The sequence below is a fragment of the Bombina bombina genome, chromosome 8 (assembly GCF_027579735.1).
Source record: "Bombina bombina isolate aBomBom1 chromosome 8, aBomBom1.pri, whole genome shotgun sequence".
In the NCBI taxonomy this organism is placed as follows: Eukaryota; Metazoa; Chordata; class Amphibia; order Anura; family Bombinatoridae; genus Bombina; species Bombina bombina.
The window spans coordinates 248,496,683-248,522,352 of NC_069506.1; the positions used below are offsets into that span (position 1 = coordinate 248,496,683).

Genomic DNA, 25,670 nt, shown 5'->3' on the forward strand with positions numbered 1-25,670 from the left:
TGGATTTTCCCTCAGTATTGTATAGGTATTGGTATCTGATAATATTCTATTTGATTCCTCCATATAATAACTACGGTCCATAATCACGATACTTCCCCCCTTGTCTGCCTCCTTCATGATTATGTCTTGCCGTTTATTGAGCTTTTGATAAATTTCAAACTCATCCTTGGTTAAATTAGAATATTTAGGTTTTGAGTGTAACTCTTCCAAATCTTGTAACAATAGTTTACTGAATACCTCTATATTTGGACCTTTACAGTGGCTTGGATAAAAAGTGGATGCATTTCTAAAATATGTTCTTGGTTCTTTATTTAGTGTTGTAGTGAGTTGATTCTGACTTAATATTTCTTTCCTTGCAAAAAATCTTTTTACTGTGAGGTTTCTAATAAATTTTTGTGCATCGATGAAAAGTTGGAATGTATTTACATTTTGTGTTGGAATAAATTTCAAGCCCTTTGAAAGTACTTGTGGTTCCTGGTTAGTGAGAGTAGATGAAGAGATGTTATGTATGCCTAGTCTCTCTGGCATCTCCTTCTGTGTCTTTGTTCTTCCCCCTCTTCCCCCCCCTGTGTGGTCCGGTGTTCTCTCTCTTTTTCTTTGATTTGTTCTGTCTGAATGTAGTGGGGAGTAACGGTTGGGGTGTGCCCACTCTTGATAATTGGAGTTGTGATGTGTCTCTGTTTTGTGTCTTTCCTTGTGTGTGTCTTTTTGAAAAGGGTGAGTGGAATCTGATCCAGAGTGGTGAGATTTTGTGTCTTCTATGTTAGTGTTATGCTCATTGTGAGTTCTATTTTCATTTCTATGTGTATTATTTCTATAATCTTGATTGTCACTTCTATGGTTCCAAGAATTATCATGTCTATAATTATAATACTCTCTTTCGTCATTCCTTCTATCTTTGTGATTGGAATTCCATGATTCTTTTCTATCATTATAGTGTTCTCTTTCGTTATTTTTAGAGTGATCCCTTCGTGAGGTAGTGTTAATTTTGTGATCAAATGACACTTCTCTCCTGTAGTGATTTGTGTTGCTCCTGTGATTTGAGTGTTCTTTATCTCTATAGTTACTATTGGTGTACGTGTGAAGATTCCTACTTTATGGGTTTTCTTCCTCTAGAGTGATCTCATTGTAAATTATTTCTTCTATGTGAAAGTGAATGTTGTTTCGTCTGTACATATTGTGTACCATTTCTAAAATCTTCACTGTCTCTTAAGTATTTGTTATATTTATTCTCTCCAATTTGGTCATCTAATTCTTTAATTTTTATTTTTAAATTTTCAAACTTATTGTTACATATTTTATTAGTTAGAAAAGGGGTAAGCTCCGTCTCTAATGTACTGATTTCTTTTTCGATGTTTTTTAAAGCTACGTCCTGATGTTCATATAGTAGACTTACTAAATCTGTGGAACATTTGTGCAGAACTGTGTTCTATTTTTTCATAAAGATGGGGTTTTCTGTGCCAAAAGCAGGTACTTTTGAGACCCTCAAACCTTTCGGTACTATTTCCTCGTTTAGATATCTAATTAAAAAGGTAATCTCCCACCATTTTTTAGTTTCTTTAATATATAATTTATGCAATTTGTTCATAATTATTTCCCAATTGGGGTTTTCATTATCTGATGGTTTAAAGGCACTATCGTATTTCATTTTACGTGCATTTCTCCAATCTGAGAGGGTGTTTTTAGCCATATGGGAAAAAAATTGTAATACAGATAATACAGAAGTACAAGCTATGCAAGATGTTAACAAACAATATCTATGTACAAGGTTAAATACTCCCCTCTGTTTGTACCGCTGCCGTCTATCAGTCTCTCCCAAAATGAGACTGTGGTAATTGTAATGGTTTGTGGTATAGAGGCGCAGGTGTTTTCTTGATTATGCTTCAAAATTGCCTGAGAATGAGAGGACTTTATTTCTGTGTGTGTAGATCAACACCATATAATTGTGCAGTATACTTACTCTGAAAAATTCAGAGTCCAGCTTCTTCTTTGTGAGTTAGTCTGAATGATAATGTATCCCCCAATCCACTGTAACTGTGGATACAAAGTGTCGTACTTCAAAAAGCAGTATGTGACTGTTGCAAAAATGTGCAGTATACTTACTCCGACAAAAACGGAATCCGGCTCCCTATACAGCACTCCCGCTTGTGTGGTTGGTAGAAATCCAAAAAGGCAGCAAGCAAAAGTTTCGTAAAATTACAAATTTATTTTAAAATGTCACTATGGACAGAAAAGATAAAAGCTCATAGTAAGAGGCTCTACGCGTTTCAACGATATCTCGTCTTTCTCAAGAGCTGTAAACAGGTAAAATGCTGCCTTTTGGATTAACACAGGTGTTTTTATACAGGAGTAATTGGTGTTCCTTTTCCGGTCTAACCGGAGCCAGACTTACAAAATAATTTTTCAAGATTTATTTACGATATCAATATTGTCAGCCGATTTTTAATTAGACCATTGTTAATGTGCAAAGTTTGCAAAGATCTATTTAATAATTGTATAAATCGGATGGCAATATTCGCAAATTCACTTTGTTCCTAGGACCAATCAGAGTTAGTTAAACAAAAGCTCCCTTTCAGGTACATAATGGACATAAGTTCTAAATCAGGTCCGCTTCTACCTTTAGATTTACATAGATGTTTTTATACAGATATTATTATTATTCCTTTTCCGGTCCAACCAGAGCCGGACTTACAATAAATATACAAGATTAACAATATTGTCTGCCGATTTATGTTTAGATCATAGTTAATATGCAAAATTTGCAAGGATCTAGTTACACTCGTATAAATCGGATGGCAATATTCAAACATTTTTACCTTATTCTTAGAACCAATCAAAATCGGTTAAACAAAAGTTCCCTTTCGAGTTCATTCAGTATATTAGTTCCAAATCAAGTCCGCTTCTGTTTTATGATCACATGTTCGGTAAGAGGACCAATCCTGGGTGTTTTGTTTCCATTTTGTTTTCATTCCGATGTAAAGGGATTTTCGTCCGATGTGGAAAAGGGAGTCTGTATCAATTTGTCCAATATTATAAAAGTCCAATGTTGGGTTACAATCTGAAAATAATAGTGCAGATCACTAGGGGTTCAGTTGAATGGATAAGCCAAACATAACTTTCTAAAACTAAAACATACTAAAATAAAATAAAGTGATCCATTTGGGGATTATTTCCTTGCAATACTCTCTTTAGCCAAAAAATTCTATCCATACAGTATTAGAATTTTATAATTAGCAATAAATAAAAACTAAAATAAAAACTAAATAAAATAATAAAAAATAATAATAAAAATAAATATAAGAATAAAATGATGGAAAATAAGAATGGAATAGTACTATAGTTTTAATATGAATGCAAAAATGTAAATAGTCAGATAATGTGTTTATTATATGTGGAAATCCTATTCTATTATGTTATTAGATAAAGGCTGCTACTCTTATGTCCTTATTCAGTCCATAGTGGCCATAGGTCTTTAGTGTATGTATCCACCAAAGTTCTCTCTTGTTTAATGATTTATCCATCTCTTCTCCTCTCTAGTGTAGAGAAACCTTTTCAATACCTATCCAGAGTAAATGATTTTTATTTTTATAGCATTGACAGTTGTTAAAATGAATAGGGACACCATGGTCCTCCTTCTTTTTTTCTATTTTGTACATATGTTCAAGTATTCTAGTTTTTATAAATCTTGAGGTCTGACCCAAATATTGAATTTTGCATTCGCATTGCAATAGATAGATTACATTCTTAGTTTTGCAGCTATTGAAATCTATTTATTCTTTGCAGCTAATGAAATCTTTCCCATATGGCTAAAAACACCCTCTCAGATTGGAGAAATGCACGTAAAATTAAATACGATAGTGCCTTTAAACCATCAGATAATGAAAACCCCAATTGGGAAATAATTATGAACAAATTGCATAAATTATATATTAAAGAAACTAAAAAATGGTGGGAGATTACCTTTTTAATTAGATATCTAAACGAGGAAATAGTACCGAGAGGTTTGAGGGTCTCAAAAGTACCTGCTTTTGGCACAGAAAACCCCATCTTTATGAAAAAATAGAACACAGTTCTGCACAAATGGTCCACAGATTTAGTAAGTCTACTATATGAACATCAGGACGTAGCTTTAAAAAACATCGAAAAAGAAATCAGTACATTAGAGACTGAGCTTACCCCTTTTCTAACTAATAAAATATGTAACGATAAGTTTGAAACTATAAAAATAAAAATTAAAGAATTAGATGACCAAATTGGAGAGAATAAATATAACAAATACTTAAGAGACAGTGAAGATTTTAGAAATGGTACACAATATGTACAGACGAAACAACATTCACTTTCACATAGAAGAAATAATTTACAATCAGATCACTCTAGAGGAAGAAACCCATAAAGTAGGAATCTTCACACATACACCAATAGTAACTATAGAGATAAAGAACACTCAAATCACAGGAGCAACACAAATCACTACAGGAGAGAAGTCTCATTTGATCACAAAAGTAACACTACCTCACGAAGGGATCACTCTAAAAATAACGAAAGAGAACACTATAATGATAGAAAAGAATCACGGAATTCCAATCACAAAGATAGAAGGAATGACGAAAGAGGGTATTATAATTATAGACTTGATAATTCTTGGAACCATAGAAGTGGAAGCGGCAGGCTTTAGCCAAGGATTGAATGTGAGGAGTGAAAGAAAGAGTCCAGTGTAACCCCAAGACATTGGGCATGCGAGGTTGGGGTAATGATGGAGTTATAAACAGTTATAGAGGGGGGTGGAGATTGTGGAAAATAAGGAGCTCAGTTTTGGAGATTGTTACGGTTGCCTCCAGGCTGGCTGGAAGTTGGACCGTAGAAAAGGATGCTCCTAGCGCTCACCAACGGATCATCAGCACCGTAGACACTATAACTACTGCATAGCCACCATACGTAATGCAGACTCTACAAACCACCGCTGCTGGGCTGGTATCTCGCCATCTGCTCTGCGCCCTGGACCTACGACCAGGCTCCAGTAGGTGAACCTCTTCCTTCTTTAGAGCGAAGCAGGATCGGGAACAAGAGCTCTTACAGGAGCTCAGCAGCTAAGGGAGTATATAGAGCATAGCAATCCCTGTAGTGATTACAGCTGTCCCCTACAAACATGAGTCAAAGCTGCAAGTTAGAGGGTCAGAATAGGTCTGATGTGCTGGAACACACAGCCTGGTTTTTATTGAGGTTACATGCAAACAGGACACTCTCAGGGGGAGGCATAAAATCCCCCATCACACATTTGATATTAGATAGAGAGACACTCCCTTTGACAGGCCACAACATTACTTCAGCAGATAAAAAGTTACACACAATAAAACAATGCAGTCCACCTTATCACTAGCAGTCTGATTAGACAATGGGAATCTTTTATCACTAAACCTAATTAGAGCTGACCCCAGCAAACTTGTATTTAGAATTGAACAAAATTAACTCTTAATGGCACACAATGAAAACCAATGCCTTTGCAATAGTGCTCCCCCTCTGTGGAACACTCTGCCTGTGTGGCACTTGGTTCAGCAAGCCCTATCCACTGAACCAAGTGGGAGAAAGCCAGGGACAAGCTATTTTACAGGTCTGGGGACATAGTCTTAAAGGGGCATTGTTCACCAAAGTCACAATATGTCCCCAGACGGTTCTTAAAGGGCCATACACACCCAATAAAAGTTAATATGTTCTCAGGGGCACAAACTTCCAGGGGCCATAGTCATGAGGAAGGAGGCTGGCAAATAGGCTTCTCCAAAATCCAGGGAAGCAGGGCAATTTTCCATTTAAAGGGCCAGTTACAAATAGCAGTTTGTAACATATCTCCCCTTTTGGAGGGAGACTAACCAGGCACCTGACCTTCTGTCGGTCAGTGTCTAAGTTAGTCTCGCAACCCACCCACAAATAAACATTAGCAGCAAAGTAGCCCCCCCACAATAAGTAGTACTGGCCTGTAGGTTCCAGGTTGTAGGATGAAAGTGTAGCATCCTTGGCCTTCCTGGCGCAGCTGGGCAAATAGCTGGTGGTACTTGGGGGGCAGAGGCCAGCGGCACTCTGCCCTGGTGCCAGCGCTTCTGCTGGGGTGAGGGGTTTGCAGGCCAGTCCTGTAACAAGGGGGTCTGTAGGGCAGAAGCCAGCAGCGCTCTGTCCTAATGCCAGCTCTTCTGCTGGGGGCATTGGGGCATAGTCCTGCCCGGTGGCAAAGGGAACGTGGGGGTCAGTGGGGGTTAACATCTCCACTGTTAACCCTAGGCCCAAGTTAGGAGTTAGTTGGAGAATGGAGACTGGGCTCCCAATCCACTGCATCTCACTCTGCTGATGGGGGACAGGAGCAACTGTCTCTGCCCCCTGTGCTGTAAGTGCAGAGACCACAGTCCCATCTGCACGGTTGTGGGGCTTACTGTCTCCCCCTGGTGCGTTAAGCTGCCGCTGGGGAGAGGGGGTTACAAGCTCCTCTCCCATACATACTTCCAGCCGCTGGGGAATGGAGTCTGGGCTCCCAATTCCCTGCATATTCCTTTGCTGCTGGGGGACAGGACGAACTGTCTCTGCCCCCTGTAACTCAGCCTGCCGCTGGGGAATGGAGTCTGGGCTCCCAATTCCCTGCAATTCACTCTGCTGCTGGGGGACAGGAGCAACTGTCTCTGCCCCCTGTAACTCATTTTCTCGCTGGAGAGCAGGTGTCCATACCCCCAAACTCCACAGTTGGCGCTCAAAGGCTCGTGCCGCTTCGTTCTCAGTAGCCAATTTTCGGATGATTCGACTGACTACCTCCTGCGCAGGGTCTGGACCATATCGGACTAGCCGCCTCTTTACCTCTGGAACGAAATCAGCGCCCTCATAGCGACGGATCAGGTTGAGGTGCTCTTCACAGGGTTCTGACCAGTGTCTTGTCAGCTCCATGCTGCTGTAGGTAGGGACGCTGCGCAGTGGCTAGCATTGCCCTCAATAACTCTCCTACGATACCAGTGCTGTTGGGGTGCTGCTCCTTGCGCTAGGACGCTATCCCACCGCTGCCGCCAAATGTTACGGTTGCCTCCAGGCTGGCTGGAAGTTGGACCGTAGAAAAGGACGCTCCTAGCGCTCACCAACGGATCATCAGCACCGTAGACACTATAACTACTGCGTAGCCACCATACGTAATGCAGACTCTACGAACCACCGCTGCTGGGCTGGTATCTCGCCATCTGCTCTGCGCCCTGGACCTATGACCAGGCTCCAGTAGGTGAACCTCTTTGTAATAGTATGTATTTGTAGCAATTTGAACAAGCATTTAATTTTGTTTTATAAATAAGAACCAACAATTTCCTCAAAGGTAGGTTTGTAACATAAAAGAAGCTTGATGAATTCGTTGTCAGTGCTTCATATAATGTATTACTATTTGCCCAATAAGTGACAGTTTATTAACTTCATAAACTGTATTACTTTCAGGGCATTTGATAATGCAAACAGTTCAAATAAAGCAGTAACATAAAATATAGTATTCCTTAATTAGGCAGGTAAAGTTCATCAAAATAAGTAAGGATACGATTAATAGTAAAATAATTGGGTCTGACCTGAGAACACATGAATTGTTACTTGTCCGTTTGTTATGAACAGCAGCGTGGTACTCAGAGGGAGAGCGGTTGCGGCTGCAGCTGATGACGTCACCGCTACTTGCTGTGCTGTGTATGAAGCTGCTTGAATCCTGTTACCTTGTGAATGCTTCAGAGTTTGATGTCGAGTTAGTTTGATTCCCTTGTAGTATGCAATATCTTCCGGAGTTGAATTGAGTAAAAGAGCTGCTAGAAGTAGGAATGAAAAATAAGAGATGTTATCAGAACTCTTCAAATAAGAAATTATGAGGCTGTTGGAGAGTGAGGAAAACTCTCAGTGTAACGCTTGTGCTGTGAATCAATTCTCAATTAACCAGCAATGAATGCTGGGGGGAAGTGCTTGATATAGGAGGCTCTTAAAGGGACAGATCATTAGCAAGCAGTAACCCTGACAGAGCCCCCCACAAAAAGAACCACAGCGAGGTTCAAGGCCTAGGACGATCAGGGTTACGTCTATGGAAGAGGGAAATCAGACGTGGAGCAGATATGTTTGAAGCAGGCTCCCAGGAATCATCTTCATGGCCAAAACCTTTCCAATGAACCAAATAGAAAAGATTCCCACGACGTAGTCTAGAATCCAGAATGCTATGAACCTCATACTGGCAATCAAGATTAGCAGAAGGTATTGGGTCTTCTGATGTAATATTTGTTATGGGTAGGTTGCAAGGTTTGATAAGAGACACATGGAAAGTTGGATGTATCTTAAAAGTTGATGGTAGTTGGAGTGTAACTGTTGTTGGACCATTTACCCTGACGATAGGGTAAGGACCCAAAAAGAGTTTACCTAGTTTCCTACAAGGATAAGGTATCTTGAGGTTCTTAGTGGAGAGCCATACTTGTTGTCCTACGGAATATTGAGGACTAGGTCTGTGGCGAAGATCGTAGTACCTGCGTTGTGATGCCTGAGCCTGAAGAATATGTTCACGAATTGAAGAAAAGTTAGCTGAAATGTCATTAACCAGATCATTCACCTGAGGACATGGGGTGTCAATCTTCGGAAGTAGTGTGAAATTTGGATGTAAACCATAATTTATAAAAAATGGTGATGTGCCAGTTGTAGAACTCTTATTATTATTATAGGCAAATTCTGCTAAGGGCAAGTAGGTGGCCCAAGAATCTTGTTGGTGAGAGCAGAAACAACGTAGGTATTGCTCTAGCCACTGGTTCACCCTCTCTGTCTGCCCATTCGTCTGAGGATGGTAAGCAGTGGTGAGTTTTTGTTCTATATGCAGAGCAGCACACAAATTTCTCCAGAATTTAGATGTGAATTGGGTTCCACGGTCACTAAGGATGGTTTTAGGTATTCCATGCAGTCTTATAATGTTTTGAATGAATAATTCACTGGTGAACTTGGAAGTGGGTAGGGAAATAACCGGTATGAAATGTGCCATCTTTGAGAATAGATCGGTGACAACCATTATAGTGGTATATTTGTTAGAGAGAGGTAAGTCCACAATAAAGTCTAAGGATACCGCCTCCCAGGGTACTTGAGGTACAGGTAAAGGCTGTAAAAGACCCACAGGGAGTTGTTTAGAAGGTTTGGAGGTTGCGCATATAACACATTTAGAAATATATTCTTTGAGATCGAGGTTAAGAGTAGGCCACCAAAAAGATCTCTTAAGTAAATCCAAGGTTTTATCCCTTCCCATGTGTCCAGAAAGGGGAGATTCATGAACTGTTTTCAAGATTGAAGATCTAAGATTTGGAGGTATGTATAGCTTCCCGTCCTTATAAAGTAAGCCATCAGAATTGTAAGTAAGATCTGTATGAGGTACTGATGGATCAATAGCAGTAGCATCTTTTATCACTGTAGTTAGACTTGTTATAACTCCAATGATAGAGTCCTTAGGAACAATAGTAGTAGGAATGCATGGTATTATAGGTTTAGGACCTTGTCTAGAGAGGGCGTCAGCCTTGCCATTTTTTGTACCAGGCCTGTAGGTAATGATGTAATGGAAACGAGAGAAGTAAAGACTCCAGCGTAATTGTCTGGAGGATAGAGTTCGATTAGACTGAAGATATTGCAGATTTTTATGGTCAGTATATATGACAGTTGGTTGTGTTGCACCCTCAAGCAAGTGCCTCCAGTGATCGAAGGAACACTTTATTGCAAGTAATTCTTTCTCGCCAACTGGATAATTTAACTCTGCTGGTTGCATCAATCTTGAGAAGAATGCGACCGGATGTAAGGGTTCTTTGAATGATTTCCTTTGAGAGAGGATTGCCCCTATTGTGAACTCAGAAGCGTCAACTTCCAGGATAAATTGCTTTTCTAAATCCGGGTATTGGAGAATGGGTGCTGTAGTGAATTTATTTTTTAAAAGGTCAAATACCTGTTGAGTATGGCTTGTCCACCTGAAAGGATGATTCAATTTGGTGAGTTCAGTAAGAGGTTTGGTAATAGCAGCGAATCCAGGAATGAATTTCCTATAATAATTTGAGAAGCCAAGGAAACGTTGAACATCTTTCTTACATTGGGGAGTCGGCCAATTATGAATGGCCTGAACCTTGTCATCTTGCATCTTGATTCCTTCAGGAGAGATGTTATACCCCAGAAAAGAGATATTATTTGACTCAAATATACATTTTTCTAGTTTAGCGTATAGGTTATTTTTTCGTAACCTAGTGAGAACCTCTCTAACATGCATTCTATGTTGATCTAAATTTTGTGAGTAAACTAGAATATCGTCCAAATAGACAACAACATATACATCCAAAATATCTCTGAAAAGATCATTGATTAAGCATTGGAATGTTGCTGGGGCATTGCACAGACCGAATGGCATCACTGTATATTCGAATAGCCCATATCTAGTCCGAAAAGCAGTGAGCCATTCGTCGCCAGCTCTCATTCGTATAAGATTATAGGCACCTCGAAGATCCAATTTAGTGAAAATTGAGGCCCCCCTTAATCTTTCAATTAATTCAGGGATTAAAGGTAGGGGGTACCTGTTTTTTCTGGTACGCCTGTTCAATTCCCTGTAATCAATGATTGGTCTTAACGTGCCATCTTTGTTGGTAACAAAAAATATGCCTGCACCTGCAGGGGAGGTACTAGGTCTTATAAAACCTTTTCGGAGGTTCTCATCTATATAGTTTTTAAGGTGTTCTAGTTCTGGTTTAGAAAGGGGGTAGATATGTCCATAGGGAATTGAAACTCCTGGGAGTAAATCAATAGGACAATCGTATTCCCTATGAGGGGGCAAACATTCAGCTTCTTTTTTATTAAAAACATCTGAGAAGTCTGCATATTGTTTGGGTAAAATATTATCCTCAACCTGTAGCATAATTAAATCTGATGATGTCTCACTATTTTGAGTGAGATGAGGAAAAGATAAACTGAGGTCATTCCAGTTTATAGTTGGTTTGTGTTTACAAAACCAATTTATACCAAGGATTACATTAAACATTGGTGAAGATATGACATCAAAAGTGAGTGTTTCTGTGATGTGTGTGCAGGATATTACCTGTAATGGTGCAGTTTGGTGTGTGACAGGACCTGATTTTAAAAAAGAGCCATCAATGACCTTCACAGAGACTGGAGTTTTCTTAGAGACCAGAGGTATTTTATTCTGTTTCACAAAAGAAAAATCAACAAAATTTCTACATGAGCCGGTGTCCAGGATAGCTTCAGTTGTTATCCTGATTTGATCCCACTGTAAAATAATAGGGATAGTTAAATATGATGGTTTAATGGTTTTCATTAACAGGGATTCAGTGATGTTAGGCAACCTACCCTTCTTATTCCTAGCCAGAACAGGGCAGTCCTTTACTTCATGAGTAGGGCAGGCACAATACATGCACAAACTATGCAACTTCCTCCTATTCTTCTCCTGAGAGGAGAGGGGACCCTTTATGAAGCCTATGTCCATAGGTTGTGGTGATTCTTTAGTTTGAAAAACAGGTGTGGAGAGAAAGCTTTTTGTACCGCTAGCCTTTTCAGAGCGGCGTTCCCTAAGCCGTCTATCTATGTTAATAGTGAGAGAAAAAAAATCTTCCAATGAATCTGGAATCCCTGTGCGTGAAAGCTCATCCTTTATATCCTCAGATAATCCTAAACGATATTGAGTTTTAAGGGAGACCTCATTCCATCCTGAATCACGGGCAGAAATTTTAAATTGTGTGATGTAAGACTCCACTGGGTTCTTTCTTTGTTTTAAAGATCTAAGTAAGTTTTCAGCTGTGACCTGTTTGAAAGGGTCATCATATAATGCTGACATTTGATCAAAGAATTCATCTAGAAAACCTAGTATTGCATCATCATTTTCAAAAAAAGAGTCAGCCCAAGCCCTAGGTTCCCCCCTCAAATATGATATCACAGTGAGCACTCTTGATCTTTCTGTGGGATAAGTACGTGGCTTTAATTGAAAAAGCAACAAACAGGAATTTTTAAACTCTCTAAATCTTGAACGGTCACCAGAGAATTTTTCGGGGGGGGAGACCATAGGTTCAGGGATAGAATCTGCACTTGTAGGTTTAGGTGCCAGAGTCTCTCTTAAGCAGGCCTTCAAAGCCTGATTTTCCACTTGTAATTCATGGAAAGAACCTGATAAAGCTTCTAATCTGTCTGACAGGACTTGAACTTTATCACTTAAAAGATCTTGTTCCATAATTGCTGTTGAAAGTATATGTTTAGTATAGGATAATTCTGTGTACACAAACACTAAATCCTTTCTTCCTTATGGCTGGTTAATTCTGTAATAGTATGTATTTGTAGCAATTTGAACAAGCATTTAATTTTGTTTTATAAATAAGAACCAACAATTTCCTCAAAGGTAGGTTTGTAACATAAAAGAAGCTTGATGAATTCGTTGTCAGTGCTTCATATAATGTATTACTATTTGCCCAATAAGTGACAGTTTATTAACTTCATAAACTGTATTACTTTCAGGGCATTTGATAATGCAAACAGTTCAAATAAAGCAGTAACATAAAATATAGTATTCCTTAATTAGGCAGGTAAAGTTCATCAAAATAAGTAAGGATACGATTAATAGTAAAATAATTGGGTCTGACCTGAGAACACATGAATTGTTACTTGTCCGTTTGTTATGAACAGCAGCGTGGTACTCAGAGGGAGAGCGGTTGCGGCTGCAGCTGATGACGTCACCGCTACTTGCTGTGCTGTGTATGAAGCTGCTTGAATCCTGTTACCTTGTGAATGCTTCAGAGTTTGATGTCGAGTTAGTTTGATTCCCTTGTAGTATGCAATATCTTCTGGAGTTGAATTGAGTAAAAGAGCTGCTAGAAGTAGGAATGAAAAATAAGAGATGTTATCAGAACTCTTCAAATAAGAAATTATGAGGCTGTTGGAGAGTGAGGAAAACTCTCAGTGTAACGCTTGTGCTGTGAATCAATTCTCAATTAACCAGCAATGAATGCTGGGGGGAAGTGCTTGATATAGGAGGCTCTTAAAGGGACAGATCATTAGCAAGCAGTAACCCTGACACTCTTCCTTCTTTAGAGCGAAGCAGGATCGGGAACAAGAGCTCTTACAGGAGCTCAGTAGCTAAGGGAGTATATAGAGCATAGCAATCCCTGTAGTGATTACAGCTGTCCCCTACAAACATGAGTCAAAGCTGCAAGTTAGAGGGTCAGAATAGGTCTGATGTGCTGGAACACACAGCCTGGTTTTTATTGAGGTTACATGCAAACTGGACACTCTCAGGGGGAGGCATAAAATCCCCCATCACACATTTGATATTAGATAGAGAGACACTCCCTTTGACAGGCCACAACATTACTTCAGCAGATAACAAGTTACACACAATAAAACAATGCAGTCCACCTTATCACTAGCAGTCTGATTAGACAATGGGAATGTTTTATCACTAAACCTAATTAGAGCTGATCCCAGCAAACTTGTATTTAGAATTGAACAAAATTAACTCTTAATGGCACACAATGTAAACCAATGCCTTTGCAATAGTGCTCCCCCTCTGTGGAACACTCTGCCTGTGTGGCATTTGGTTCAGCAAGCCCTATCCACTGAACCAAGTGGGAGAAAGCCAGGGACAAGCTATTTTACAGGTCTGGGGACATAGTCTTAAAGGGGCATTGTTCACCAAAGTCACAATATGTCCCCAGACGGTTCTTAAAGGGCCATACACACCCAATAAAAGTTAATATGTTCTCAGGGGCACAATCTTCCAGGGGCCATAGTCATGAGGAAGGAGGCTGGCAAATAGGCTTCTCCAAAATCCAGGGAAGCAGGGCAATTTTCCATTTAAAGGGCCAGTTACAAATAGCAGTTTGTAACAGAGATATTTAGCTTGAGGTAATGAGAGGACATCCAAGATGAGATATGAGAGAGACAGTTAGTGACACGGGTTAGCAAGGAAGGAGGCAGTTCTGGTGCAGAGAGGTAGATTTGGGTATCGTCGGCATACAAATGATAATGAAACCCATGGGACTTTATTAAGGAACCTAGTGAGGACGTGTAGATTGAGAAGAGAAGGGAACTGAGGACAGAGCCTTGTGGTACCCCAACAGAAAGATGTAACGGGGCAGAGGATGCCCCAGAGAAGGCAACACTAAAGGTACAGTTAGACAGGTAGGAAGAGAACCAAGAGAGAGCTGTGTCACAGATGCCGAAGGATTGGAGGGTATGGAGCAAAAGAGATTGTTCGACAGTATCAAAGGCTGCAGACAGATCAAGGAGGATAAGTAGAGAGAAGTAGCCTTTTGATTTTGCTGTAAGTAGGTTATTAGTAATCTTAACAATTGCTGTCTCTGTTGAGTGAAGGGGCCAAAATCCAGATTGCAGTGGGTCAAGGTGGGAGTTTAGTGTAAGGAAATGGGATAGACGTGCATATACTAGCTTTTCAAGAAGCTTTGATGCAAGAGGTAGTAGGGAAATAGGGCGGTAGTTGGATGGAGAAGTTGGATCGAGAGTTTTTTTAAGGATAGGTGTGACTAATGCATGCTTAAGAGATTTGGGAACTATACCAGTGCTGAGGGAGAGGTTGAAGATGTGTGTGAGTATAGGGGTAAGGGTAGAAGAGGGAGGGAGGGAGGGAGGTAGTTGTGATGGGATGGAGTCGAGGGAACAGGTAGTGAGGTGAGAGGATAGTATAAGGGCAGAAACTTCATCCTCTGTAACAGGGGAAAAAGAGCTTAATTTATGGCTATGTGGGTTTTGGATGATTGTGAGCTTTTAATGGGGAGGGCGACTGGTAGTATGTTGATAGATGATTTCATTTCTGACGGAGTCGATTTTGTTGTTGAAGTAACTGGCAAAATCATGGTCTGAGAGAAAAGTTGTGGTGGGAGGTGGGGGTGGGCGGAGAAAAGTATTGAATGTGGAGAACAGACGTTTTGGGTTTGAAGAAAGAGTAGAGATAAGAGTGGAGAATTAGTGTTGTTTATATAGATTAAGGGCAGAATAGTAAGCGTTCAAGATGAACGTATAGTGAAGAAAGTCAGTAGAACTCCGAGATTTCCTCCAGTGTCGCTCAGCGGTATGGGAACATCTGCGTAGGTACTGTGTCAGAGGAGAGTATTCCAGGGCTGAGGATGAGTGTTTGTTTTCTGAATTATGGTAGGTGGGGCCAGGTTATCAAGGACCAATGTAAGGGTGGAGTTATAGTGGCAGATGGATTCATCAGGAAAAGGAGGGGATGGAAGAGAGAAGAGGTTCGAGAGAGCTAGTGAGCTGTTGCTGATCTAATGACTTGATTCTTCTGTGAAGTTTAGTGCGAGGGGTAGAAGGAGGGAGAGTTGTAGGGAGGGAGGTGATGGTACAAGTGAGGAGGTGGTGGTCAGAAAGAGGAAAAGGTGAGTTTTGGAAGTTTGATATAGTGCATCGATAACTGAAAATCAGGTCAATGGAGTGACCATCTTTGTGAGTGGGAGAGTCAGTCCATTGTGACAGGCCGAAAGAGGAAGTGAGTTGCAGAAGTTGTTTTGCAGAGAAGGCCGTGGGATTATCAACAGGGAGGTTGGAGTCACCGAGAATGAGGGCAGGGGTATCCGAGGAAAGGAAGTAAGGTAGCCAGGCAACAAAGTGATCTAGAAAAAGAGTTGCGGAGCCAGGGGGTGGTATATGACTGCAACACGTATAGAGAGGGGAGAGAATAAGCAAATCTTGTGTGTTTTGAATGAAGAAAATGTGAGGGAAGAGAAGGGCTGTATTTGTTGAAAGGTGCAACTAGAGGAAAGTAAAATTCCAACACCACCTCCTTGTCTATTGTCAGAACTAGGAGTGTGGCTGAAGTGGAGACCCCCATGTGACAGTGCAGCAGAGCAAGCAGTGTCTGAAGGAGAGAGCCAGGTTTTTGTGAGAGCCAGAAGATTGAGAGAGTGGGAGATAAAGAGGTCATGGATAGAAGTGAGTTTGTTGCAAACAGAGCAAGAGTTCCAGAGTGCACAAGTGAAGGGGTGGTGGCTCTAGATGCAAGAGGAATAAGATTAAGGTTACCAGAGTTTTGTTTTTGAAGTCTATTGAAGGCCACACATGAGTGTGCAGGGCAAGGAAGTTGTGGGGGACCAGGATTGGAGGAAATGTTGCCAGCAGCTAGTATGAGCAAGAGGGAGAGTGACATAAGATGAGATGTGGTTTTGCAGTAGTGAGATTGTTTATGTGATGAGTTGCAAGGGGGAGAGAGAGTCTTTAGGAATGTTTGAAGTTCATGAATACAAAAGTAAGGTGTGGTTAAGAGAGATGGGCTAATGAGCAGTGCTGGTGGTGAGGGGTAAGGAGTAATTGAGTAAAGTAGTTTGTTAAACATACAAAAGGTGGTAAAAAGGAATATGAAGATATTTAGCATTTTTTCAAATTAGTCAAACAGTGTATACAACTTAGTATAAAAACAGCACTTGCCTTATCCCTTGTCCAATCCTTGTTCATTTCTTGAATAATTCTTTGTGCCTCACTTATAAATGTTCACTTAAAGGGACACTGAACCCAAATTTTTTCTTTCATGGTTCAGATAGAGCATGCAACTTTCTAATTTACTCCTATTATCACATTTTCTTCATTCTCTTGGTATCTTTATTTGAAATGCAAGAATGTAAGTTTAGATGCCGGACCATTTTTGGTGAATAACCTGGGTTATTCTTGCTGATTGGTGGATAAATTCATCCACCAATAAAAAAAGTGGTGTCCAGAGTACTGAACCAAAAAAGAAGCTTAGATGCCTTCTTTTTTTAAATAAAGATAGCAAGTTAACGAAGAAAAATTGATAATAGGAGTAAATTAGAAAGTTGCTTAAAATTGCATGCTCTATCTGAATCACGAAATTGATCTTACAATACTGCTACCTGAGCCTGCATTGCTTTCCCAATAGCAGTGTTAAATTTATAGGCAAGAGCATTCAGCTGAATGCAATAAATTAGGTAATGACACGATCAAAGACAGTCAAAGGCCAATTGGGAAAATTTGATTCAGGGTGAGATAAGTTAAAAATAACAGACAATAGAATTTGGGGGAGGCTGTGGTTAAACCATTAGAGACATTATAAATTTAGTTATTAAAACAAGAATTTGCAAGGTTTGAACATCACATAGATAAAGGCAAGATATCAGCAGGGTAAATACATAATTAAGTATACAGACAGATGCAAAAAGAGAGGCTTGCAATACATATGACACAAAAAGCAGGGAAATTTGGCAGGATTTGAATGCAGGGATCAATTCACATACCAAATAGAGACTTGTAGTACATGTGACACAAAACACAGGGACATTTGGCAGGATTTGAATGCAGGGATCAATTCACATACCAAAGAGAGACTTGTAGTACATATGACACAAAAACAGGGAAATTTGGCAGGATTTGAATGCAGGGATCAATTCACATACCTGAAAGCAGAAGAGAGTTGGTTAACTCAGCAGTTTGTTAGTTAGTAAACAGCAGTGTGGCGAGTATTGAGTATCAGTCTTGAATAATTATTTGCGCCTCACTTATAAATATTCCCTTAAGAGATATGAACAGATGATCTTACAATACTGCTACCTGAGCCTGTATTGCTACCTCTGTATTGCTACCCCTGCATACCCCTGCTGCTCCATAAAGCTTGTAAGAGATTCTAGGCTGCTCTTATAATAGCATAATATCCTTAGGAAAGGATATAATAAGCTTCCCCAGACCACTATATTCAATTACAGTATAGTGCTCTCTCTGTGCTGCCCAAACTATTTTATATCCCTAAATAAGAGATAATTAAGTCCTGTTATATCCACTGAGGGAATTAACCCCCAAAAGTGCTGAATCCTTCTAACCTAGAAGGCAAAAACACCTACCTGTGGATCCAGCTGAAGGCCAGGAACAGCTTTTCAGGTATGACAGATTCAGCCGACCTCTAACAGGGACCTGTAGAAAAAGAAAAGCAGAGTAACCAACCCTGTTTTCTCTATAGGGGTAGCATAAATGTTGGAAGGTAAGCAAGGACTACCTCACCATCTTCCAACTGCTAAAAGCCACTATTACTCTTACTAAAGAGGATTAAATGGACACAGCAATGCCCCAATCCCTGTTTGCAGGGAAAAGTACCTATTAAAGGAATACATATCTTCAGACACCATATTTGCACATCCATCCTGATATATAAGGCAAAGAATGACTGGGGGATTGTGGGAAGCGGGAGGATACTTAAAGCTTTGCTGGGGTATTGTTTGCCTCCTCCTAGTGGTCAGGAGTTCCCACTAGTAATTAGAATGGATTTGTGGACTCTCGATGCCATTGGAAAGAAATATGTGTTTAAATCTATGTTTGTTTGATAGGCCAGGATATCTATATATCTATCATCTATTTATCAGTTATCTATATACTTTGTATGTTTGTATGTTTAATATCTAATAAATAATATTATTAAAATGGAGCGCTCACAATGAGAGCTAAAGTGCGGCCGTATTGAACAGAAAAAAGTTATACCGGACAATTTTGACTATAGCAAACGCAGAAAATTAACCACAAATGCCTAATCTATATGTCCTAGATAAATGTACTGGGATAGGTTAAATTATGTGTATGATGATACGAATGAAAATAATTAATAAACTAATTAATTAATAATGTGTTTCAGATACAAATAGATAAAAATATAAACATGAAAATATACATATAAATTCATGAAAAATACATTTAATTACAATAACAGTTAATAAAAGGTCGACCTTTTATTAACTGTTATTGTAATTAAATGTATTTTTCATGAATTTATATGTATATTTTCATGTTTATATTTTTATCTATTTGTATCTGAAACACATTATTAATTAATTAGTTTATTAATTATTTTCATTCGTATCATCATACACATAATTTAACCTATCCCAGTACATTTATCTAGGACATATAGATTAGGCATTTGTGGTTAATTTTCTGCGTTTGCTATAGTCAAAATTGTCCGGTATAACTTTTTTCTGTTCAATACGGCCGCACTTTAGCTCTCATTGTGAGCGCTCCATTTTAATAATATTATTTATTTGCCAGTTTTTATAGAATTTGAGAGACTTCTATCTATTTTGGAGTTTGTGTAGTAGTTTTATTTTGGCGCAGTCTCACACACATTTTTTGTTTATGTTTAATATCTAGACATAAAGGCTAGTTTACAAGTGGAGCGATAAAATGTTGTTTAGCGCTAACTGCGCTCAAGGTATATTCATAGCGCTATATTCATATTCATAAAAGGTAATCTCTCGAGTGAAAGACTCAGATGCACTAACAGCTGGAATAGTGTGGCTGTTCTAACTCCCTTTTCCCATAGACTTCTCTAAAAAAGCTTCTTTTGTCTTTCCTTCGCACACTAACCTGAAGGTGTGCAAGAGCCACTGAGCTAAAGCTGAAAGTGTGTTAAGAATAATTTAAATACCTTTATTCTTTACTTAGAAATAAATAACCAACAACCCCAGATGATCATTTTGGCCTCCTATGGGCCTCAAAACGATTGTCTGGGGTTGTTGCTTCCCTTGTTCAGAGAGCAATTGCCTGGTATTTCGGTGCTGGACTGTCTTTGGGCAGGGTCAGACTGATATGCTTCCGGATATTTTTTCTCTGTGAAGGGGCATAGTGGGCAAAATGAACTGGCACCCTGAGGAATACAATAAAAATGAACATGCATGGAAGTTATTCCAGCTTCTGTTCTATCTCATGGAGTGCTGTTCTCTCTCTTTCGATTTTTAAACTAATTATATAACCCCTTATAAAAAATGGACAGGGGACACTACTGCAGACCACAAAGCGGAGATACTCAACACAGCTTGTCTTAGGGAGTTCTCAGCCTGTCATAACTAGCCAGAGCACGTCCAAGCTACCAAGCCTGGGGCGTCACCCTGACTGCAATGGCCATCACTCAAACCTCCTTCTGGCCTGCAGCCGTGATCCTGGCCACCCGCCACAAGAGACAGACCTGCAAATTAAACGGTCCAGACTCTTGCCACCACCACACTACAACCTTAGGAGTAACGCCTACCTGATGTTCTGAAGGAACAGATCTACTCCTGTTGGTTCTAAATTATCCCCATCCTGCCTATATAACCCCTTATAGGCTGCTGAGATGTTCCCATGCTCTATTATAAAACCCTCAAGGTCTCTAACTTGCTTCCTCAGGTCTCCACCTCAACCTAGGGATCACGTTTGACCACCTGATTCGTACAACTGGAAACCAGAGTTTAAACTGTCCCAGATCTGCCTGCATTTCTCTGATTAAATCCAATGTAGGGATGGCCCCTACATCATTGCCGCCAGCATGCAAAATCAAAATGTGGGGCTTTTCCCACCTTCTTGCAGCATCTTGCAACAATGCAGGCAGATCTGCCCAGCACAAACTCCTGTGCCCTAACCAATGCAACACAGCCATGGATGATGGGAATCCTAGCTGTTGTCCTCCTGGCATAGCCACAGCTCTAATCGTAGCCCAGTGCACATATGAATGGCCAATGATCCACACCAGAACCAACCTGGACGTGTGCCTGAAAAAGAAACAACAATTAGCTTGCAACCATATTGGACCTGACCTCAAGCTTACATGGTCAAACCCCTTACCCACCATTCAAAAAACCATACCACATGGGGACCCCCATTCTAACACTTATCCCACTAAGAGTACAATGGCCTGACGTAGGATCTGTACTGCTGTGATATCCAGCGCCCCAATGAGCGAATACAGTCAGAGGCCCAGCCCAAATCCGCTGCCGTCGAGGCTGCCCCCACCCTGAATGAGTGTGGTGCAATACGCGAATCATCGAGACCAGCCCGCTGAGCTACTCGACGCAATATTCTCCTGAATTGGTATCGCGTCAACGGGCGCGTGAATAAGAAACCTGGAAGATTCTCCTAGTCGTACTTCCAGGTATGAAGATACCAACCGCAATGGGCAACAGGTGACACCTGGTTGCCCTGGTAGAGAAAGTCACACTCCCTGGCCTTCTTGGTCCGTCTTAGACCTGGGAATAAAAAGAAGCATTAAATCATTCATCACCCTAACATGATTGTGCATGATGCCCCTGCTTACAGCTGTCTTAGAAGGTGGAACTAACTCCCCCACTCTCAGCGCGCCATGGAATGCCAACCCAAAGGCCGCCCAAAAAGCTTGACCTCAAAAGGCGAGGAACAAATTGCTGGCAATACTTCTAACAATTTTACTTGCAACAATGCAGGCAGATCTGCCCAGCACAAACCCCTGTGCCCTAACCAATGCAACACAGCCGTGGATGATGGGAATCCTAGCTGTTGTCCTCCTGGCATAGCCACAGCTCTAATCGCAGCCCAGTGCACGTATGAATGGCCAATGATCCACACCCGAAACCGACTTGGACGTGTGCCTGAAAAAGAAACAACAATTAGCTTGCAACCATATTGGACCTGACCTCAAGCTTACATGGTCAGACCTCTTACCCACCATTCAAAAAACCATACCACATGGGGACCCCTGTTCTAACACTTATCCCACTAAGAGTACAATGGCCTGACATAGGATCTGTACTGCTGTGATCTTCAGCGCCCCAATGAGCGAATACAGTCAGAGGCCCAGCCCAAATCCGCTGCTGTCGTGGCCGCCCCACCCTGAATGAGTGTGGTGCAATACGCGAATCATCGAGACCAGCCCGCTGAGCTACTCGACCCAATATTCTCCTGAATTGGTATCGCGTCAACGGGCGCGTGAATAAGAAACCTGGAAGATTCTCCTAGTCGTACTTCCAGGTATGAAGATACCAACCGCAATGGGCAACAGGTGACACCTGGTTGCCCTGGTAGAGAAAGTCACACTCCCTGGCCTTCATGGTCCGTCTTAGACCTGGGAATAAAAAGAAGCATTAAATCATCCATCACCCTAACATGATTGTGCATGATGCCCCTGCTTACAGCTGTCTTAGAAGGTGGAACTAACTCCCCCACTCTCAGCGCGCCATGGAATTCCAACCCAAAGGCCGCCCGAAAAGCTTGACCTCAAAAGGCGAGGAACAAATTGCCTGCAATACTTCTAACAATTTTACCAGCCGATCCACTGTGATCGGTTCCTTGGCATCTCCAAACGCCTCCAACCCCAAATTATCTGTTTCACGAGAAAGGAGTGTGACGCATCCTGAAACGCATACAGTCTGCAGAAGAAAGTGACTGCAGAAAGCCTGGACACCACTGCACCCTTTTTCACCTGCTTACCTCTCAGCTAGGCTAGCCACTGTAGTAGGAAGCACTGCTCACCCTCGCAAGAAGGCAATTCATGGAGGTCACAAAAGCTCACCCATTCGCTCCTGTACCTCACATAAGCCTCCCGAGTAGCTGGTGCCAGGGATGTATGGATTAGAGGAATCAGTGGCTGCAGTCCAACGCCATCTGCCACAAAAAGGAAGGGCAAGGAAGACCATTAGCAGCCTGTCAGGGTTTTTTCCCTGCTTTGTTTGCCATGTGCTGCTGGCAGCCATTTTACTCACCTCTTACTGAATCTGGTGCAGAGCGTCTGATGCTGCTCATTTCCTGCATGCTCTCTTATGGCCAGACTGGTGTACATCATCCGTGTGAGACAGGTTGCAGTCTCAGTATTGTGATGTCATCACTTATTATTTAAAGGGCCTCTGTTCAGTATGCTTTGCCCTTGCGTTGTCTCAGACCTGTTTGTGAGTTCCTGTAATCCAGTTCCGGTTAATTACCTGGCTGTCTGACATCCCTCCTGGTTCCTGATCCCTGGCTTGTTCCTGACTCTGCTGTTCTTGATCCTGATTCTGGCTCATCTGACTACTCCAATCTTCTGTTGTTTCTTATTTCATTCTCATAGAAAGGAAACAAAATTGTACCACATAGTGTAACTCTGTAACACTGTCCGAGAAATGCAAGATACTTGTATACAAATGGTTACTCACATGGGTTGGATCTATAACCAAGCTCAGGTAAATCCGCACACCCACTTTATACTGTTGGGTAAACAGTTGCTTTCACAGGATGGTAAGATAAAATAATTTATTAAAACACAAATATATTTAGGAATGTTAGGTGATTTATGCCCTTTATGGATTAAAACCAGACTCTGCATCAACTATGTAATTTTCCATGGGAGTTTTGCCATGGATCCCCCTCCGGCATGCCACAGTCCAGGTGTTAGTCCCCTTGAAACAACTTTTCCATCACTTTTGTGGCCAGAAAGAGTCCCTGTGAGTTTTAAAATTCACCTGAAGTCTATGGCGGTTCGCCTGGTTCGCCGGTTCGCAAACTTTTGCGGAAGTTCGCGTTCGCCATTCGCTAACCCCAAATTTTAGGTTTGCTACATCACTAGTTAATAAAGGTGTGATTATTTTTGCACTTCTCGTCTCAGTCTGATTCCTGACACCCTGACATTACGCAAGGGCCATGAATCCTGATGGTGCTAATAATCCACATTTACCTACCATCATTTCCAGGATGGATGAACAGGATCAATGCTTGGATCAATTTGCACTAGCCCTGCAAACCCTGCTGACTCGCACTGCACATTTGGACCAGAGTGTCCCACAAGTTATGGCTGCTCCTGTTTTTCCGCTGCTGCACCTAGTCCTACCAGGAGCATGTCCCGTTCTGCACCTCTACCTCAGCGATATGGAGGCAATCCTATTCTGTGCAGAGGGTTTTTGAACCAGGTGGGTATTTACTTTGAGATGTTACCTCAGGCTTTTCCCTCTGACAGGTGGGATTTCTCATCTCGTTACTCTGACACAATCCCTTGTGGGAGACTAATAAACCTGTGATTTCAAATTACCCTGAATTTGTGGCTTCCTTTCGAAGGGTATTTGATGTTTTAGCTCGCTCCTCCTCTGTTGCTAAACGACTCATGTCCATTCAGTAAGGTCCAAGATCTGTTGCTCAGTTGTCATTGAGTTCCGTACGTTTGCCGCAGAGGTAGGTTGGAACAATGAAGCCCTTGTTGCCGCCTTCTTTCATGGGCTCTCTGATGCTATTAAAGATGAAGTTGCTGCCAGAGATTTACCAGAATATCTCAAGGCATTGGTGTCTTTTTTTAATCCTAATTGACATCAGACTAAGTGAAAGGCCCTCTTTCAAGGAGTGCTTGCGGAAGCCTCCTGTTACGTTGTCTCCTGTGTGTTCATTCCCACCCATGCCTCCCTCTCCTCCCATGCCTCCTGGTCCCGAGTCACCAGGTACTGCTGAGCCGATGCAGTTGGGATTCATGCATCTCTCTATGGCGGAGAGGGCCTTTAGGAGGAGGGAGGGGCTCTGCCTCTATTGTGGGTAACAGGGCCACCTTTTAAAGTCTTGTCCTAAACAGCCAGGAAACGCTCGCACCTAAGGTCCTGTCAGGGGCAGACCTTGGGTGGTTTATCCTCATCCCCGGAACTGCTAAAGGAGAAACCTTTGGTCACGGTTGTCCTTTCCTGGGTGGACTCCTTCATAGTCACCCAGGCTCTTGTTGACTCTGGTGCTGCGGGCTATTTCATTGACAGTGCTTTTGTATCAGAGCACTACATTACTGTATTGCCTCGGTCCATTCCACATGCTATTAAGGCCATTGATGGCAGGCCCCTTCAGCCCACACACGTTACTCACGAAACCGCTCCATTAACCATGACTGTTGGGGCTCTCCATTTTGAAACCCTCCAGTTCCAGGTGATAAATTCTCCACATTTTCTATTTGTTCTGGGTTATCCCTGGCTCCAAAAGCACAATCCCAGTCTCGACTGGCGCAGGTCTGAAATTTTGTCATGGTCCCCACAATGTATTTCCACTTGTCTTCGGAAACCAGTTAAAGTCTTGTGCACTTCTTTGGTATCTCAATTGCCAGAGGAATACCAAGAGTTCCTAGAGATTTTTGACAAGGTGCGTGCCGGTACGTTGCCTCCTCATCAGTCTTACGATTGTGCCACAGACCTGCAACCCGAAACCATTCCTCCTCGGGGCCGGGTTTACCCTCTTTCTGTTGCGGAGAATTGTGCAATGGAGGAGTATGTTGCTGATGCTCTTTCGCGGGGGATCATCCGCAAATCCTGCTCTCCTGCAGGGGCTGACTTCTTCTTCGTGAAGAAAAAGGGTGGCGAGTTAAGACCATGCATCGATTATAGGGGTCTTAATCATCTTACTATTAAGAATGCTTACCCTATTCTGCTCATTACGGAACTCTTTGACTGCCTCAAGGGAGCTACGGTCTTTTCTAAACTTGATTTGAGAGGAGCATACAATCTCATTAGGATTAAGGAGGGCCACATATGGAAAACAGCATTTAACACCAGGAGTGGGCATTATGAGTATCTTGTAATGCCCTTTGGCCTATGTAATGCTTCAGCTGTTTTCCAGGAATTTATTAATGATGTCCTACGAGATATGTTGCAACAGTGTGTTGTGGTGTACTTAGATGATATCCTCATACACTCACCCACTCTTGAGGCTCATCATTCTGATGATACACGGGTACTTCAGAGATTACGTGAGAATGGCCTGTTTTGTAAACTCGAGAAATCTGAGTTCCATTAGACTCAAGTAACCTTCCTAGGATATGTAATCTCTGTTTCAGGGTTCTCCATGGATCCTGACAAGTTGTCTGCAGTCCTGCAGTGGCCACGCCCAGTTGGTCTTCGCTCTATTCAATGTTTTTTGGGCTTTGCCAAATACTATAGGAAGTTTATTAAAAC

General features: G+C 41.5%; 1 protein-coding gene and 1 long non-coding RNA gene across 3 annotated transcripts in view; one reads left to right on the forward strand and one right to left on the reverse strand.

The window, feature by feature from the left end:
• The window catches only part of LOC128639088 (B-cell receptor CD22), a 281,839-nt gene that overhangs the window by 140,001 nt on the left and 116,168 nt on the right, over nt 1–25,670 (forward strand). The gene's annotated exons all lie outside the window — the stretch shown is intronic.
• Nucleotides 2,187–17,413, reverse strand: LOC128639089 (uncharacterized). Its single transcript, XR_008399143.1, has 2 exons — nt 17,339–17,413; nt 2,187–3,058 (listed from the first exon to the last, which is right to left on the reverse strand). It is a non-coding gene; the product is annotated as an uncharacterized LOC128639089 (long non-coding RNA).